Below are 21,266 nucleotides of genomic sequence, written 5' to 3'. Positions count from 1 at the left end.
ATGTGTATGTCAGTGTGTAATTGAGTAGGGTCTATTACAAAGCAAGATGATGAAAAGGACATAAGAAACAAACGTCAATATCAGATATCGATCAAAGCAAAATAGATTTGGAGAACTTTATCGTATAGGAGAAAATCTTCCTGTGTAAGGTATTTTTGTGAGAGATTGAATGCAACGCAGACAATGATGACAAAAGTAAAAATAAGGCGAAATCGGATCACACCAGCCTACTGACAGGCCTACCATAACAAGAAGAAATTTTGAACATTCTTAATGAATGATTTCTCTTAATGATTGAAATGTTGTAACACATTTCGAAAAGCTATCTATTTGTACTTTCTGGATTAAATTAGTTTCGAAATTTGGTTATCGGGACCATGCATAATCACGCAAATGACACTCGTTCCAAATTTCCTTAACCAACCTTTTACCATCTCAGTGACAATCTAATGAACGATAAGGCACCTTTCATACTTTTCTGTTATGTTGATCGTCTCAATGACAATTTAATGAACGGTAAGGCAAGCATACACCCCCACATACAAACAAAAACACACAAGTAATCATTGTCGTCAATCATGCTTATACATCCCCCACAATTCCCCGACCATTTCCCCCGACCATAATTACTACGTGAGCATGAGAGCATTCAAAAACTAATCGCTGTACCGATCCGGACTGTTCTAATGAAAGATGCGCCATCGTCCATCAGCCTCAAGAAAGTTACGTAACCGAATGGGACCCGAACGCTGAAGACAACTCTGGTACGGCTGGCTGGGAGTTCGAACACGGGGTGCCTGACACCATTTGGTAAGACCAAACTTCCAAAGTCCACGATACAATCTGTCCAGTGTATAAATAGTGAAGAAAGAAATAATTATTTCATTGTTTGTTTGGCGCACTTAATACTTGATTAATCTGGGTGTTTTTCATAACGATTAGAACGAAGGCTAAGATGATTGAAGAGAGAACAAATAAAAAGTACCTTGAGGTATCTAACACAACGTTATTCATCTAACATTAATATAGCCAACAATTTTTAACATACATTTCCTAAATAGAGTAATAACTTACCACCTTGACACAACATTAAAGTATGGTTAATTTTTCAAAGAACAACAACAACAAAAACCGGTTTCTATAGGCATCACTCTGACCTCATGAACCATGAAAGTCAAGAAAAAATATTTCCTATATTATGTCACTTGAGAAATAGACATTTTGTATTAAAAGTTGTAACGAATATATATATATATATATATATATATATATATATATATATATATAATAGTAGAGAGAGAGAGAGATTTTATATATATATATGTATATAATATATATATGTAATATAATATAATGTAATATAATAATGTTATATATATATATATATATATATATATATATATATTTATATATATAATTATATAATGCATACTTGCACAAAATACAAGGTTATATTTTTTTCAGTTGAGAAAAAATTATATTATATATTATATTATATTACAATATATAATGTAATATAATTTTTTCTGAACTGAAATATAACCCTGTATTTTTTGCAAGTATGCATGAATATATATATATATATGTATATATATATACATGTATATATATATATATATATATATATATATATCTTTATTTGTATCATTTGATATCCTTTGCAAAGTTGAATGTATACGTTTGTGATATGATTCCTGATTATTTTTTATTTTATTCTGTTTTGTGTCCTGTTGGAAAAAAAGAGAATGAAAATAAATGAATTGAATTGAATTGAATATACATATACTGTATGTTCCCCACCCCCTCTAAAAAAAAACACACAAAAAACAAAACAAAACAAAACAAAAACAACGGGACTATCCGTAATGACAACTTATAGTGAATCAATCCAAATAAAATTTCAGGATGTAAAGCGATAATGTATTGCCCACATCCTACAGAAAACCGCATCTAATTTCAAAGAGAAATGAGGAGTTTTGTAGAGCATTTCAATCCCTTCCCTCCAAGTTCCGTTCATTGTGTTTACACATTAATATGCAGTAAACTGTTCCAAGAGTATCCGAGTGCAGCTAAATTTGGAAGAATCAGACCCATGACATGCTTTACAACAGTCCGCATTTTCGCTGTGACCACTTTAACCAAATTGAATGCCTGCAAAATAGAGCTACTTAGAATATCAGTTTTATATATTATGGAACAGTCTTCAAGTATCCTAAAGGCCTTGTCACACCTTTCCGGGTAAGCTACAAGGGCTTGTTGTTAGCAGAGATTTTCCAACACGCAGGAGAATTTTCTGCGGGCGAACAAGGATGTTGGCGAGTTCCGTACTTGCGTCTTACTGCCTAGAGGCGTGCTATTTACCTGCTACTTGCTTGTATTCCGTGTTACCTACGTGAGAGCTTTGAAACCGATTCATTTTCAGCTACGAGCGACATACGGAGACTGCGAAGTACCTGCGTGGAAGTTGCCTGCGAGGTGCTGCCGCTAAGGGCCTCCTACTGGTGTTCTGCGTGTACCTCTGAGGGCAATCCTCCGCGACTCACCCGGAACGAGTTTTGAGCATGCTCAGGGCCTTGTCACACGTTGTCTGGGGAAGCCTTGCGGGTTGACTTGCGGGGAAAAAAATTTGCTACCCGGACTTCCCAGCAGTTGGTCCACACCTGACAGTACCAGCGCGTATCTCGCCTGTACAGTTGCCCGGAGGTGGACACGCAAGTCCGATTTACCCGCAGCCAAGGTTTGAACATGACCAAAACTTTTTCCGGGTGAGTCGCAGGGATTGCCCGCAGAGGTCCACGCAGAACGCCAGTAGGAGGCACTTAGCGGCAGCACCTCGCAGGCAACTCAAATGCAGGTACTTCGCAGTCCCCGTATGCGGCCAAGATAATGACACTCTGTGGGACTTCCGCCATTCCTTCAGAGGAATTCCTTCACTGAGTTGTCAGCCCCCATGCCCCTGGCACGCAGGTCACACAGAATACCCGCAAGTAGAACTTAAGTTAGAATGCGTCCAGCAAGTAAGACACATGCAAAAAAAAAATGCTCAAAAATATACTCAAATATGCTCAAAAACTTTCCTGTGGGTAATTCGGACTTGCGTGCGTACCTCCGGGCAACTATGATACGAGCGAGATGCGTGCCAAGTACTGTCGGGTGCGGGCCAACTGCGGGGATCTGTGGGTAGCAAAATTTTTCATCCCGCAAGGCCTTGAGCGTGCTCAAAACTTGTTCCGAGTGAGTTGCGGGGGTTTGCCCGCAGAGGTACACGCAGAACACTAGTAGGAGGCACTTTATAGCGGCAGTAACTCCCACGAAGGTACAGTACTTTGCAGCTATGACGCAGGTACTTCGCAGTCCCCGTATAATATGTCGATCGTAACTGAAAACGGATCGGTTTCGAAGCTCTCACGCAGGTCACACGGAATACACGCAAGTAACAGGTAAGTAGCAGGTAAGTCTGGTGTTAGCAGGTAGGACTTAAAACTCGCCAACATCCTTGTCCGCCCGCAGAACCCTGCGTGCTGGAAAATCCTCACTCGCAACAAGACGCGTACCTTGCCCAGAAAGGTGTGACAGGTCGGCCTAAATAGGTGTAGTCCCCTTTCATTGATAGCCTTGTCATGCCTGTGGCTTATACAGTAAGTATATACACACGTGTAGGCCTACACTCAGATTATCATCAAACTGAATCGCATCGAAATAAACATGCTTACATTGGCAGTTACGGCCGGTATACTGTGGTCCGCACAAATTCTGCAAATTCTCTTCTGTATGATAAGAAAACAAATGCACACACACAAAAATACAAATGTACGGACTTCGATACTATAGAATGGCAATTTAGGAAAATCAAATACAATTATTTTGGCAAGTATAGATAGTGGGAGTCCAGTATGTTTCTTTATAGCCGAATTGAGATGACATTAATTCTGACGACGTATGTAGTGCTTTCAAACCGTATTTGGATTTCTATTTCCATTGCATTAAAACCAGGAATATTCGATGAGTGGAATTTTCGCAAATTGCCATTGGTATTCCATGTATTGTTGTAGACAATAATTTGGGTCCTTGAGAAATTCACAAAAGATTTCTGCATATGTAGTCTGTTATACATTATTTGTAGGAATCTTCATCGACTTTTTCAAAGAGATATAATACATAAATTGCAACACAATCTAATAAATAGCTTTTGTGCAATCCATATCAATTTCCAATTTTTACCCTGACATTCACTCAAAGTAGGCCGATTATCGTGTTTTGATGCCACATTTTAAGGTTATGTTTACCATTGGGAACAGTGATTTTTTTTTTTTTTGATTTTCAAGATATGACATTTAATGTATATGTATAGGTCTGTTGTACCACAAAACATCCTATCATACAAAATTTTAGCGATAAAGCCTAAAATATAAGGAGATATCTGTATTTTTCTCAATAAACCGTAACTGTAGACGGTTTAGTCTGGAATCTTTATTATAACTATTGTTCATATTTTGTATACTTAACAATACCTAACATCGATTTTCCCGATTCAAATGTTTACTGTGGTTGTTTCTTTCCCTAACTCACATTTTAGAACTATTTTAAAGCACTAGTGCTGGGTTTGTGTTTCATCTGCAAATGGTAAATTAATCCTTTAACTAAAGCTTCTTTCTTGTTGATAACTTGCTTCCAATCAACAATGTGCAATATGTCAGTGTCTATTTAGTTTTTATAATTCGCCTATTTCACACACTATTTTACCCCATTCTATCACGTCACATCTTATGTGACAATGTTAATAGTAAATAACTTGTCTTCATGATTCTGAAACAGTAATCATAATTCCTTACATTTACCCTTTCATGAGAAAATAAGGTTATTATTAATTTTTCATTATAATTTGCATTTTATGAAACATTCCTTTCGATTGCTCTTGCTTTACTCAATTAACAATAATTTCATTGTGTTTTATAAAAACGGTCTTTAGAATCTGTACATCAATCCATTGTTATTGGTGTTGTTTATTTATTTATTTATTTATTTATTTATTTATTTATTTATTTACAGCTGTATTTCACATCTTTAAAAAGGGTAGCCCAAGTCAGCACTGGCTGGTTTTCATCGGGCCCTTTAAAAACACAACACATAAAACATTCCAGAATTACAGTTACATAACAAACAAAGGAAAAGAATTTCAAAGACCTGTAAATACCACAACGTTTCTAAATGAACAAAAATGGATTGGGAAAAACTACAACAATAGCATTTATTGCACAATTCAAATAACCGATAAAACTGTGAAAGTGTTAGTCATTGATTAAAAAATAAAAATAAAAAACAAAATCTCGATATTAAAACACACATATCATAGGCTCCTTTTGAACAATTCTAAGTTGGGGGAACATCGTGTCTCTAGACTCACACATATCATAATCTGCTTTTGAACAAACCTAAGTTGGAGGAACATCGTGTCTCTAATGGCAAATTATTCCAGTGAGATACCGCTGTGCACACAAATGATCTCCTGTAAAATCTCGGGATCTCAAGTTTGCACTGACCCGAGTTGCGTGTAACGCGTTGGGTTACTGTATCATGCATAACAAACTTATTTGCGAGTAAAGAGGGTGCAAGATGGTGCACACATTTAAATGTCATGCATGCCATTGCTTTTGAATACGATGCTTGTAACGTTGGCCAATTAAGTTGATTGAGCACTTGCTCGGATGGGGTTTCCCATGAACAGCCAGCTATAATGTAAGCGGCTCGCTTGTGTAACCTGTTGATGGTTTCATAATTTTGTTGTGACCTGTTGGTCCATACATTGCAACAATACAACACTCTAAAAACGCAAATGTTTGAATCAACATTTAAAAGGGCCGAGGGGTGACAGCATTTTTTGAAGTGTTGCATCCAACTTTTAAAATAACATTTCAAATGTTGAATCTAGCAGGAAAACCAACACTTTGAAAATGTTGTCACTCCTCGGCCCTTTTAAATGCTAATTCAACATTTGTGTTTTTAGAGTGAAGGCATGTGGGAGTATAACCCCAGTATAACAGGCTGAGATAGTGAGTGTTGAACGCTCCCTTGAGCCTTCTAAGAATACCTAATTTTTGCTTTACTTGCAGGGCGACTCTATCAACATGCTTGTTGAACTGTAAATTATCGTCTATCATAATTCCAAGACATTTATACTAAGAAACACATTCGACTGGGGTTGATCCTATCTGTACATATAGTCTGCTGACATTTTAAGTTTGGACTTTTTGCCTAGACCCAATTACCATTACTTTAGTTTTATTAATAATTTCAGAAGCAGTTTGTTTTTTAGGGTCCATATGTAAACCTCCTCAAGAGCATGGTTCAGTTTTGACTGAATTTCATCCATGTTTCTACCTCGCACAGATAAAGTCGCGTCGTCTGCGAAAAGAAACATTTCTCCATTGTGGATACTCATGGGTAAATCATTAATGAATATGGAGAAAAGTAATGGCGCTAACACTGAACCCTGTGGAACTCCGTGTTGTATTGCTCTAATGGATGATTTATTTTTTCCCTTTTACAGATACAAATTGTCTTCTACCTTTCAAATATGAAGTAAACCATCGTACACTTCTATTTGTGCAACCTACAGACTTCAATTTCAGTAACAATATTTCGTGGTTCACTGCATCAAAGGCTTTTCTCATGTCAATAAATGCAACACCATTTACGTATCCGTGATCTACATTGTTGTTTTATTTGAAAATAAGTAATACTACTACTGCGACTACTAGGTACTGATGTACGAACCTTTCCTTACGCACATTAAGATATGGGATCTCCAAACAGGGCTGGACTTTCGGCGCAGGCTCTGTGATTTTGAATAAGAGGATGGAGTAAACTGCAGCTCCCTTTGTAACTGATCACTCCACATTCTGTAGCAGGAGACTTCCTGGCAGGATTCATCTTGTGTTTGGCGTTTACCCTGACAACCTAAAAATTGTGGAAAGGCTGAACTATGTTTATAATGACAATAATACCAGCGAAGAAAATATAAACCTTACAGTTTGATTACAAGTAGGTAGAGTTCGACCTCTCTTGTCCAGTCTCCTTCTTAACCCTATAAAGCCCAAGCTATTTTGACCCTTTCCAGGCCTGGGGGGGGGGGGGGGGGGAGGGGAGGGGGAGGGGCAGGTCGCCACATGGGGGCGCTATTCATAACAACATAAAGAAACTTAATACATTATGAGACCTGTGATGTATTGTTTTGGATAGGTACATGCATAGTTATCCCATTTCATTGTTTTTCCATAATATTGGAATTTTAAGTTTGCAGATTGATAATGTGATAAACAAATGATATCAGAGTTAACTTGGGTGAAAGAATAAAAAATAAATGACACAAAATAGAACGGCAATCTTTGGAAAATACTGTTGTTTTCAGTTATCTCCATTATACAGTACATGTATCTATTGTTTTATGCCGTTGTCACATAAAAAACAAAGGAAATGACAGGAAAAACATTTTAGGGCCATAATTACTTCACATTTTGTTTCTTCAGTGAATTTCAGCCAGGAAACGCCCATTTCATAGACCATAATTATTGTTAATTGGAATTGGAACAGAAAAATATGACATTGTTGTCAGTTTAGCAACATCAAATAAAACGAAATTATATATCAAAATGTTTCGAATAAGATTTTAGGAAAAGTTAATAAATTTGGTTGAAATTGGATTAAGGGCGAAGGAGTGGTGAATGAAAAACTAGTAGGGGGGGGGGGCACAATGTATCCCCCTTGGGCTTTAAAGGGTTAATATCCGGATCTCTGTATTATCTGGATGCGATTTTGGCGTGATTTTGTTTTTGTTTTTTTTTTGTGATAAAGTTATTACGGGGTAAAGGGACATTTCAAACTCAAACAAAATTCCTACACAAACTCACATGTATAACATAGCATTCGCGACATAATTAACATACATTCACATCTACTTTTCATCTAAATAAAATACATTTAGACGAAGAAAAAGTCCACCTTCATAATAGTATACATGTGGATTGAGTGAATGCAGCAATATAAGTTGAGTGGTCCACAACCTACAAGCGCTGCTTTTTAGTGGACCTCTCAGTTCTCTTTTTTTTCCTCCTCAGAATATAACTTTGTATTTTCCCATATGTATACATGATTCATCTCTATTAGTTTGTTGTATATCGTTAATCCTTCGCACTTCGTACTGTATACATGCTTATGATGGATTTTCTGATTTACCTCGTGTTATGTTTTGTTGGAAAGAAAATGAGAATGAAATAAATGAATGAATTGAATGAATTGAAGTAGAACACGTCATTGAAAGTTTGGGAAAATATCGGCGCAGTCACTGCTGGATGAGAAGACTACAGTGTATGGTGTCACATGCGTAGAACAATATCATAAGCTCTTTAAGGAACATAGAATTTCACAACGTCTTATTTTTTTTTTTTGAAAAAAAGTGCATAGGGATAATACTATCCCCTCTGCCTTCTGAAAGAGGCAAGTCGAGTGTTCTGTTATTATGCAAGAAAAGTACAAATGTGTTGAATTTTCTTTATATCTTCTTGATATTGTTCTACACATGTGACATCAAGCTGCAGTCTTCTCACCCATCAGATGACTGAGCAGAAACTTCAAAAATTCATAACTTTTGAACAGATTATCCGATTTTCCCCAAACACTCAATGATGTATCTTACTAATGTTGCTGCATTCACTCAATCCTCATGTCAAACCACCGCAAGAACATGGACTGAAAACTTTTCATTAAATCAGTGAACGGTACAGGCGATCGTTTATTTAGCAAATTATCAGAGAATTCTGAACGCAGACCAGCTGACGACTACATGACCACATGTACATCTCAGCTACCATTGGGTAAGCAACTGCGTTTATTAGACATTGAATCTCTTGTATCCGTCCAAATCCCATATCCGCTGGAGCGCCGGTCCCGACATGCCCGGATAGGAGAGTTCGGACTGTAATGAAGAAATGGGTTTTTGTTTGTGCGACTTTCCTTGCTAGGTAGGCCTGATTCAAACATTCTCATGACATTGAGACAATGAACATGATGATATCAAAGGTGACGTAGAATTACGAGGTATGCGTACATAATTAGCACGTTTGATCAGTAAATGCAATGCCTCATCTGCTTATGTAACTATGTATCCATAACAGTCACCTACGCTTTCGTGTAGGCCTACACTCGAACCTACATGCATCTCTTTGTATTGTAAAAATACTGTACGAAACGAGAACAAGGAATCCGGTAATTAGAAAATCAAGGCTTTTATCCGATATGCGAAATTTCCCCCATTTTTCGCATTATTTTTTTTTTTGGTATTTTGTTCTACAAAATAGAATGATTATAAACTTACCTATGACAAGACGAATCAATAGGATGAAACCAAACGCTGAGCAGGCGCGAGATACCATTTTTGTCTCCTACAGTCAGTCAACGAAATGTTGGTTTCATGAAATATGTATTTTGTACATTGACACTTGTGAAAGACAGAGACAAGGGATTCTAGAAACTGGAACCAAGTTAATATCCGAGAACAAAATCAGACAAAGTGGTCCAATAAAAGGTGAAACCCGTCTATTATTAGGACTTTTTTGCCTTCTGGATAGTTCAGCCATTTCAAATCCATTTTATCAAATAAACTTTGAATTCTTCGTAGAATAGTATACTCTTTCATATTTTGTAAGATATTTCACATTATTTCACAAAAATGTTGGAAGCATGAAGCCCCATCTCGACCAAAACTATACACTCCCTTTAATTCCACAGGTTTTTGAATTAAAGACAGCTGTGATATTTATTCATTAACGTTTCCTCAAAATATTGAAACATCAAACTCGAAAATGACGTGAAATCTATTATATTAAACTGTGAAAACAGCTGAAAATGTGAATATCTATAAAAGTAATCAAAAACTGTATCACAATGACAATAATAATAATCACCGCTTCTTTTACACCACGTTGACAACTGGATATCTTAAAAAGACTGATTAAATCTGCCAAGTATTCCTTAAATATATACTCCTGATTCTCGTTACCCTTCGTAATTATGACCACAATTACTGATTCTTGCATAGCCCCGCACCATATTCAGTACCAATACCTGGCATGGTCACTGCTGAGCAAACACCTTTAAAAATCTAAAGGCTATCATACAACATTAACTTTGTTAGACTTCAAGTGGTCTGATACGACAAGGTTTTCCCTTTAATAAAGCTACTGGAGAAAAACAATAACAAAAATAACAAACCACTATGGTCCCAAGCAGACAAATAAAAAAGAACAAAGAAAACACTTTCTAAACAAATAAGAGAATAAGTAACAAAATATGACAAAAATTAAGAAAAAACAAAGTTAAAAATGGTGTCGAAAAAGAATTAAAAAAAAACGACGTTGGCACGGTTACGAAGTGGTTGAAAGTAGGTTTATGCCGTACATCAAAGTGCGTGAAGGTTTTCTTGCAAAGTTTTACGATACAATACAAAATAGACACCAAGCGGTCAAACGTGTATACTTTATCACCAAATAGTCCTTACTATAACAGTCCTTGGGTAAATGATCACCCAATGCAACGCGACAAGACACTAAGCGATGTCTGTTTTCCAACAAAGAAAAAGCGAACTAAAAAAAAAAAAATGGTGAAGAAATAAAGAAACAGTAAAAGGGTGTTTGGCACAGTTACGCGTGACACTCTATCACGTTTGACTAGGCCCATTCTAGAAATTCAGAAGCACGTGCAGCTTCTGAGTGATCAAACGGCAGTAATCCTCAAAGGACGTAAGATCCTCTCCAGTTCAAATTTAAGATTTGAAGTTAAAAAAAAAAAGTTTACTTCAAAGACAAGAAAAAGAAATGACGTGAGAAAATATTTTACTGAATTTCCAATACGTTTTTCTTTCTTTTCTTTTCTTTTTTTTTTTTTTACACACAGGTGTCTGTATTGTAAGATCTGCAAAGTAGACAGAATGAGACAATAAGAACTGAATCTTTACCACTCAAGCCTAGCAGCTAGACTATAGCACCATTTTCCGTTCGTCACTCGTGGGCCCCGTTGCATACAAGTTATGATCAAGCGCAAGTCAAGGAGATCAAACGTAAGTCCAAAATGCTCCACTCTGATTGGTTGAAAATCAAGTTTCGTATGATTTTTTTTTAACTTGCGTTTGATCGTAAATTTTATGCAACATGGCCCTGAGTAACTTTTATAAATTATATTTGTCCTTATTTCCCAAGGTATGCTCTTTTTTTAAAAGAACTTTAAAGTCAAACCTCTCATTCCTTTATATCGTTTGTAGGAATCAAAAGCTGTTTCTGTATAGGATATAGGTATTTTAGTTTCCTGTAGAAACCAGATGATTTCACACACACACACACACACACACACACACACACACAAATAATAATAATAACTTTGAGTATGTGTTTGTTTTGCATCTTTCTGACGCGATGTGTACAAGATTAGGGCCTACGTCTCAGAACATTTCCATGCGCCAGTAAATAATTTCTTCTCATAAAGGATACCAGCCAACACACGACTGCCAGAGCCGTGAAATGCTGCATCGTTGCATGTACAGTCTACTTTGGACTTACACGACATTAAAATCCTTCGAGTACAAAAGATGTTGATTCACCTTACACCATATTGCACTTCTCTCTCTCTCCCTCTCTCTCTCTCTATCTCTCTCTCTCTCTCTCTCTCTCTATATATATATATATGTATATATATATATATATATATATATATATATATATATATATATAATATTATATATATATATATATATATATATATATATATATATATATATGTACTTAAGTGTACTACATTGTACTATTACTACTATTACTACCACTACTAATGATAATAATAACATCCTGGGTCTTGAGTCAGACTCATGAAGAAGGCGTGGGACGCCAAAAATTTGAGTCGAATAAACTCACGCTTTATCAATTTATTGGCCAAAAATGCATTACATAGTTTGCTTTTTTCTTGGAGCCAATACGTGATGTTTCAACATGTTAATACACTATAAATTGATATGGTATTTTCGGGCAATATAAGATTACTTACTGATACATATAGCTTCCTTTTTTTCGTTCTTCTTGAAGCCAGTAATTATGTAAAATTTCAAAACACACACGCACACACACATACGTACAATGTACATAATAAAATATTAAAAGAAGTGTACATGCAAATTGAAAAAAACTATCGACAATACTGTTGAGCTCTATAATGACCTGTCCTGCTGCAGCTACAGTAGCTCATCATGCATTTCATTTACAGTAAATGGCCTAATTGATTTAACTGTAAATTATTATTATAAGGATTTGAGCAAGAGAGAAAGTATGAGAGAGTCTGGAACAATGATAAACGGTTTCACAAGTATGTTTTGTACTTGGTCAATCAGCTTTAATTTTGTCACCCAGTTTATATTGACTTATTGTGTGTAAATCCTTCCCCCTCAAAAAAAAAAAAAATAATAATAATGATAAGAGAGGAGTCTTAATTTCCAAACAAAAGGTATGTTGTGTAATGATACACAAAGTCATCACTACCCCCTCCCACATATACCAGTTCACCTCCACCTGTCCACCAGTCAATGGAGTGGACAACAAGTTGTATAACATGCAACAAGACTTGGATTCGGACGCTCGAAGAGAGAGGATCGCCTCCAAAACGCCTCTCAAATAAAGTGCACATGGAAACTTAACTGAACTGTGTCGCCAGTCCTTTTTCTGCGTGTACTTCTCAAAAATATTAACGATCCCAAGTAGCGAAACATCCGCTACACAACAGTAGCTTACAGTCAAGTTCAACATCTTATTACCAGTAATTTGACCACCTAGCCCAATATCATGATAGTCTATAATAAACCGGAAGTTAACGAAGTTGCTGGTACCCCCTTGTAACAATCCTACATGTGTTATGTCCGTTTGTCCCATTGTTGTAGCTTGGCCTTTGGTGTTTAACATTGCACTTACCTATTCATTCTGTGGAAGGCAGGTGTAGCCCACTGCCTGAGTGCGCAAGGATTAGTGTCTTTATAAGGCCATAAACTTAAATTTGTTTTTTTTTTTTCTGAATTCATACTTATCGCTATTCTTTCATCCACATTCTCTCATTCTCTCTATCATTCTCATTCACATTCTCTGTTCATATTTCGTATTTCTGTCATTATCGATTACGTAACATGTGCTTCGCTCGCGATTTCTTATTATCTCCAGGACCTTCTTCGCGTATATTTTGTATTTCTGCCTTGTACACTGTATCCGACTTGTACCTCGCTCGGGTAATCACACAACTCTCTAGAAGTTTTGTGCCGCGGACATTGTTTTCTTTGTCGTTTCTTGGTTCGTTTGTTTGTTTGTTTTTATTCTTCGACGTTTATATTTTCCCAATTCATAAATTGTAATTCCTTTCAATAGCAAATATCAAGTAAGAATAATTAATCTCACATCATCATCTGGGAATCTACACCCTACAAGCAAGGCTTCTATGTAGATTCCTCATATTTCACATGTTCAATTGTCTTAAATGCTGTACTTGACAATTCTTCATCCATTCTTTTGTATTGTTATGTTTATGGTTATTTATTTATTGAAATGTGGAATATGGAACAATAAAAAACAAAACAAAGGTAGACACCTTGGAAAGGGAAGTCTGGGCTTTGCCTTCTTGGAAGAAGACGTGAATAACTGTTTGTTTCAGCATCTGAAATAACTCGACGAAACAAATTGTTTGACTATTTCCAGTCTCCATGTCTAAGAATGCAACAATACCTTTGGCACGTGCCTTGTTTCATAACTATCAATGTGATTCCCCCAGAAAATTCCAATCAGTCATTAATAGTCATCCGCAAGGGAAATTTGTGTTATGGAGGAAGTTGACTTCATTATTAAACGAGTAGATTAATACTATTGGTATGATGTAACTGTGATTCAAAGCCGTTACTCCTGAACTATTACAGGCAAATAATACGCAGCAATAAATAAGACATTCGAAGGAAAACATTGGGGTGAACACACACACGCATACAGCGACACATGAACACGGACAACCAATTCACTGCATGCAAAATTGGCAAGCTCCAGAAAGAAAGAAGAGTGGTATTACCAGTTCGCTTAATTTTCTTGCTACAACAGGATATACAGGACAAAATTAATGACTTATCAGAGCAAATCTTATGTGTCGTTTCTCACAACAATCACAAATGGAAAAAAAATGCGAATATAATTACTTAAATGATAATAATAGAATACAAGCTAATTCATAGACAATCTGTACGGTTGTTTATAATGTTTGTTTGATTACAAGCGTAAGCCTAGAGTGTTGATAAAATCCAAGTTAATACAGTAAGTTCTAAGTTATGGCTTTTGTTGATCTTCTTGAGAACTAAAAGGGATGGGGTTGTGAAAGTTAATGGTGGTGGAGCCACAATATCCCTAAATTATGCAGTTTGTTGATCTTTATAATAATAATAATAATAATAATAATAATAATAATAATAATAATAATAATAATAATCATCATAATCATAATCATAATCATAATCATAATCATAATCATAATGATAATAATAATAATAATAATAATAATAATAATAATAATAATAATAATAATAATAATAATAATAATAATAATAATAATAATAATTGTTTTGGATATAAACTCCAAATTTTATTGTCCAAGAATGGAAATTCTTTTTGCCCAATTGATCGTGGGCCCGGCAGCCACTGAGCAGCGCCAGATCGACGTTGCTCTAACCTTTTCAACTGTTGAACGGCAAACAAGGTAGCAGCAACTCCCATCTTTTAACGTCTTTTGGTATGACGCGGCCGTGACCTCCCGATTGTGAGGGCAGCCGCTCTACTCACTGAGCCAACACATCGGCATACGGATCAAGTCTATCTGCCGTTGAAATTCGTGATATGCACACACGCCGGATATGTTTGTACATTTGCCGACAAAACTGAACGGTTGTAAAGTTCCCTACGAGAAGTTATTACATCCCCCGGCATTTGCACATTTCCCTACGTTTTTATATTTCCCGGCTCCATACGGAAACGTTTTGCGGTGAATGAATGAATAGGGATATTTTTTATATTCTTTATATACCTCCATTTCACGTCCTATCCGAGGTACGGAGTGTCTTGCTTCTGACTAGAAAGGATGATATACAGTAATTACACATACAATTTAACACTGAATAAACTTGGGAATCCAACACAGATTTTTATTAGGGAACTTTCGCTGTACGACGGGAAGACCGAGAAGAGCAATTCCCCTGTCCACTCTGACTCCCGGTCCCTTTGTTTCATCTGCAGACGAGATTCCCATGACGTCATCAAGCTACTGGTATACAGAGGGGCAAACTGCGTACGGGGCCTCAATGCGCTTTGGCAAGCGCATAAGCGTTACATCCCACGTCCAATGATAGTCAGGCGGGTATGTGGTACGCGCACGGCGCGCTAGAGCTACGCGCTAATTACGTTTGTTTTGTTTTATTTCCCTAACGCGTCTTTTTTTTTTTTTTTTTTTTTTTTTTGCCCCTAACGCGTCACGGAATCTCGTCTAAAGTAATACGAAAGGCAACTTCAGTTAAGCGTTTTTGGATGTAGAGTAGTTTTGCTTTCTTATCTATATTTCGTACTTTCTCCTCCCCTGTCCTAGCCTATCCGATAGGCGTCGGGCTGTATCGATACTAGACTGATCGCTATATGAAGACGGACATGCGAGGGCTTCACCCCTATCATCATTCGTTTTCGAATCATTAGTTTTCGTAGATATTCTACGAAAAAACTGGTACGTATGTATGCTGAATATGCATAACGCCTATAAAGGCTATATTAGGCAACTCCAACAGCGTATGTAGAAGATGGTTGATAGCCAAAATAATTATTCTATCAAATTCCCAATAAAGTGAAATTGTCAAGTAATAGTACAAATTAAAACGAAGAATTTACAAAACACTGAGACTAATGAGAATCAAAATGGCAAAGTAATTATGAAATCACGTAGTAGTTCTTATAAACCTACCCAAACAAACATGAATTCGTCCAAAAAAAAAAAAATATGCAGTTGGAGATGATATTTGATTGGTTTATTGATGAGGTCGATGACCACATTAGGTCTGTCTTATGAATTATGCATAAAAATACGCGTCGTGCATACGATAAGCATATCATGAATAATGATTCGAAAACGAGTGATGATAGGCGCTCGGGCTGAAGCCCTCGCATGTCCGTCTCCATAGCGATCAGTCTAGTATCGATACAGTCCGTCGCCTATCGGATAGGCTACCCCTGTCCAAGAGCTTGATATGGATACGGCAAGTTTAACTCGTATCTAACTGCGACTCTCCCGAGTGGAACAACCTTACTCATCAGGCCCAGACGTCGTATAGGAAAGGGAAATGGATCTTTGAGTTTGATTCTTGGAGACGGATCCCCGACCACACCCATTTGATAAAAATTATTCGCGAAATCCAGCCAATACAAGTGCAGCCCGTCGCATCGCATCTGTAGCTCGGTGAATTTACCAATTTCTTCCCAGACAATGTAGTGTCGTGTGAACTGAATCTCCTTCGATTTATGTTGGCAGATTTCTATGATAAAAACAGAATAATGGCACATGAGCCGAGAATTACCATAATCAAGACTGTGGATATTGTAGAATGAAGTCCCATTTTATTTTCTCCTATTCGAGCATGTCGGGACAGGCGGGAATATAATGTAGTAGAGGTACATGTACAGGTGGTAGGACATTCGATAGAAATAGGATAGGATTATATATATATATGATTAGGATTAGGGTGCATAAATCCCAGATAGTGCCTGTACAATCTCATATGACTATACTTTTTATTTAGTACCAAATAAAAGAATGAACGTTAAGGCGTTCTTAAAAGGTTTTTTGGACGTTTTAGACGGATATGAAAGGTTCTCTGAACGTTCTGGAAAGGGTCATAAGACCTTTTAAGACGTCCTTAAAACTTTTTTTAAAAAAAGTTTTCTGACAAGGTTATGAAAGGTTTTCTGGACGTCCACAGAACGTTTTTAATATTCTTACAAGGTTTTTCCTGACATCTATAACGTCCAAAAGGTTTTCTGCAAGTCTTTAAAATTTCCGATTGGTTTTCTTTATTGGATTTTTAAACGTTTAGAAACGTTTTTATGACGTCCATTTGAAACGTTTTAAATACATTGAAAAACCCTTCACAAGAAGACGTTCTGTAAGCGTTTTGACAAAATGTCCAAATAACGAACTTTCAAGGACGTTCAGAAAACGTAAAAATATTAGGTGGGAACTGACATCTTCCCTAATAAGATCATCTTCTCATACCTTTTAGGCCACTCAGTGCAGCAGCTACTTTCTAATTTCTAAATTAGATCTCCCTTGAAAATAAACATTCACAAAGGTGATGTCATTTCTATGAATCAGAGAGGACATCAACCCTTTACTCTATGTAAAAAACCATCCCATTTCAATCAGCACTCGTTCATTTTGGATACGTGGGACTACTGACTTATGATAATATGCCTCTTACCGATGCGGAGAGTCCTGTTGCTTGTCTTGCGCTTGCCCAGTAACATCAAGAAGGTATCGATGCGGGATGGTGCGTGGACGCTGAAGACAAAACTAGTTTGGCTGGGTGTTAGTTTGAAGAGGGGAAAGTCCTCACCGGGTGGAAGGTGGGCGAAGTCAACGATGCTAACTGGGCAGCATAGTATGAGCAGTCAGATAAAATTGATGTTACAAATTACTACACATGTTACTCCATTGTTGTTTATGTACTATTATACCTCTGACCAGTAAAGGTCGAGGTTTCATCTAATGAGGCATATGAATACTTATATGCATATTATTACGTGACCCTGCACCACAAAAAAAAAACAAAACAAAACAAAGAAACACAAAAAATCGCCAGCCATGACTTTTTTTGTAGTAAAATTGCAGATGCTGAAAGATAAGCTTTAAAAAGAATTATAACTCTATTAAAGTGGATTCCCCTAACCTACATAACTAAGACATTGGAAAGAATGCAAAACACTCTTCGACAAGTGTGTACGGAGGAAAAAAAAAGTTTTGAAGTATAATATCGATAACGATAATAAGGCCTTTATCCAGGGTATAGCCTTTTCAGCGTTGCCACTGCTCTACCAGAGGACCCTGCCATTATTATTATCCTAGCGTTGCCAGGTACCCATGGTGGGTAAAAACATCTTGTCCAAGGACGTAAAGCACTGGGTGTGAATTGAACCCCGGTCCTCCGATTGGCAGTCGGGAGTTTTAACCACAATGCCACAACCAATAAGCTCCTTTCAAATAAGTGCGAAATGTTACCAAGTCTGACTCTTTGCAATGAGCGAAAACAAAAACAAAAACAAAAGGATGTGAAACTTCAAAGCAACAGCAATGAAGGGATCATCAGATTAAGTTTACATTGAACCTGCTCTACCAGCAAATTCTATCCCATTTCATTTTCAAAGCAGTAAATTAGAAGTGAAGACTGTGAACGGCTTTAAAAGGATAAATACAGGCTTCTAAGACATTAAAGCTAATCAAACAATTTTACATAAATAAACAGTTCCAGAAAAAAAAAAACTGGTGAAAACCCAATTTTTAATTCGTTTTATGATACCAAATCTTAAAAGGATACAGAAGAGGAATTGTTCTCAGTAAGAAATGAAAACTCAAGATTGAGTAGATTGACACATTTTACCCATTTCTAAGTCCTCACATAAAATCAATGACGGTACTTGACATTTTGTTGGTTTTGTGATACATGGTCACGCACACACACACCCACCCACGCACACACACACACACAAAGACACACAAACATGTATATAATTGCAAGGCACTGTTTATTTCTTAAACTATTTACGATATTTGCTTATTCTTCTCTTTATTCATTTGTCAATTAACAAGAAGAAAAAAAAGCAGGAACAAAAAGTTTGAAAAAAAGCAATGCACTTTATCACATATGGCAAGGTCACCTAGTTCTAAAACATTATGGATGTTACACTGCTCACTACATTACCTGATAATGATCAGGAATGATAGGATGACATACGTGCAAGGTATACATACTTCATCTTAAATACATCAAGTTATCGCAATGAAGGTAATTGGTGTAAAATTTGGTAATCTTGTTTTTTTTAATCAATTTCAAAATCTTTTGAGTTTTTTTTTTAATTTTCCCTGTTTCCTGGGGTCATCCCAAGAGACCGACGTCCACGAGACTGACATTGAAAATAGGTCCATGAGTCATACAGCCCACGAGTTATACAACCCACGAGTCATACAGTCCATGAGTTCGACACTTAACTAAGGCAAATAAAGCCAATGAGTTTGACACTAAATGTCACGAATATGCAAAAAAAAAAAGAAAGAAAAAGCTCACGAGACCAACAGTAAGCAAAAAGAATCACGAGGCAGACACTTCAATTGTAGTCAAACAAGGGCCACGAGACGGGCATTATAGGCAAAAAAGGTCTACGACACCGACAGGATGAACAGCGCCATCTATATTTCAACTATAAGTATGTATCTGTAGGCCCTACAGGGTGTTGCATTAGTGACATAGAAGGGGGGGGGGGGAGGGGAACGATGGAAGGCTTCAAGTTCAGGCTTTTTCAGTAGGCTTTCATTATTTCAAGGGAAGGCAACTGATGCGGTATCATTCTTGCATCTCCCCTTTCCCATTACTCACTTCTTCCTTTAAATACGCCACTATCAGGACATCCGACAGTATCAAGCACTCCGAATTGCTTTATAGATGGCGCTGTCCATCCTGTTGATCTCGTAGGCCCCTTTTTTTTTGTCTATAGTTGGTCTCGTGAGCCTCTTTTGCGTAGTGTCGGTCTCGTGTTTGTTTGTTTGTTTGTTTGTTTTTTAATTATTATTTGCGTAGTGTCGGTCTCATGAGCCTTTTTACGTAGTGTCGAACTCTTGGGCTTTATTATTGTTTAGTGTCGAACTCATTGGCTGTATGACTCGTGAGCCTATTTTACTTGTTGTCGAGCTCGTGGGCTTTGTGCACTTAGTGTCGCACTCATTGGGTGTATATCTAGTGGGCTGTATGACTTAGGGGCTGCGTGGCTCGTGTGCTGTTAAGAGGGATGTATGGCCTGTGGGTTGTATAACTCGTGAGCTGTATGACTCGTGGGTGTCGGTCTCGTAACGTGCACCCGAATATGATACTCTTTGTATTACGTGTATCTCAGTTTCGATTAGGGGAAAAAAAGAAAAAAAAGGTTTTGCCTGAATGTCTTTAGAGGTCAAAACTAACATAATGTATATTGCATGCTAGGACTCGCAAACGTGTGTTCTATACCAAACTGTCAACGGCCCACAGTCTTTTCTCTGAAGAGGCTTTCAGGCACAATGTTGAGTATTAGTACAGCCAAAATACGTATAAAAAGTATAATTGTGACCGTGCACCTCAAGACGAACATAAAGTCGCACACACTGATTTTGCGTGAGGACTGAAAATAAGTGAAATGGGTCAACCTAGGCGAACTTGACTTTTCCATATTTTCTGAGAGAGCGGGCCTTCTTTTACAATATGCTAAAATTTGGTATCATAAAACGGGCAGGAAAGTGTGTTTTTTAGCAGTTTATCTCGAACATTTTTGGTAGAATAGTGTGATTAGGTTGTCTTTAGAATCCCTTTTTCATTTCTGAAAAACCTTGTCCACACTCTTCACTTTCAACTCTAATAACTTTTGAAAGGATAATGCTACTGATTTGAAAGTTGGCATTAATTATGGACAGAATGTGTTAATGAGGCATGCTTAATTTCAGATTAATCTGATAATCTCTTCATTGTTGCTACTCCTGTTTTTTGTCCCATCCCATTCAGCCAGCACGGTTTGGTAAAGATTAAGCGCTTGAATATAACACTGTACTTCAGAGCCTCTTTTCTCACCTCACACTTTCCCTGAGTTTGTGCTTTCTTTCCAATATTTAGATATGTTAGGAAAGTCCATTTGATTTGAGTTATACATCATTTTAAAGCCTAAAGTCTGCTCTTTCAGAATATGGTCTTAACTAAAAATTCATGTCTGGCGACTTTTTGTTTGTTTTGAGGTGCAGGGTCACAATTAGTACAAGAGTACCAGTATTCCGTTCAAGTGCCCGGAACATTATACAATCGTATGAGTTCATTCCCATAATTGGTCTGTTGTTCGAGAAATCCATGTGTGTTTGATCATTTTGAAGTGCATTACTTATACCAGTTT

This window comes from Diadema setosum, chromosome 22, assembly GCF_964275005.1.
Source record: "Diadema setosum chromosome 22, eeDiaSeto1, whole genome shotgun sequence".
Classification (NCBI taxonomy): domain Eukaryota; kingdom Metazoa; phylum Echinodermata; class Echinoidea; order Diadematoida; family Diadematidae; genus Diadema; species Diadema setosum.
Note: the sequence above shows the minus strand (reverse complement) of the source record.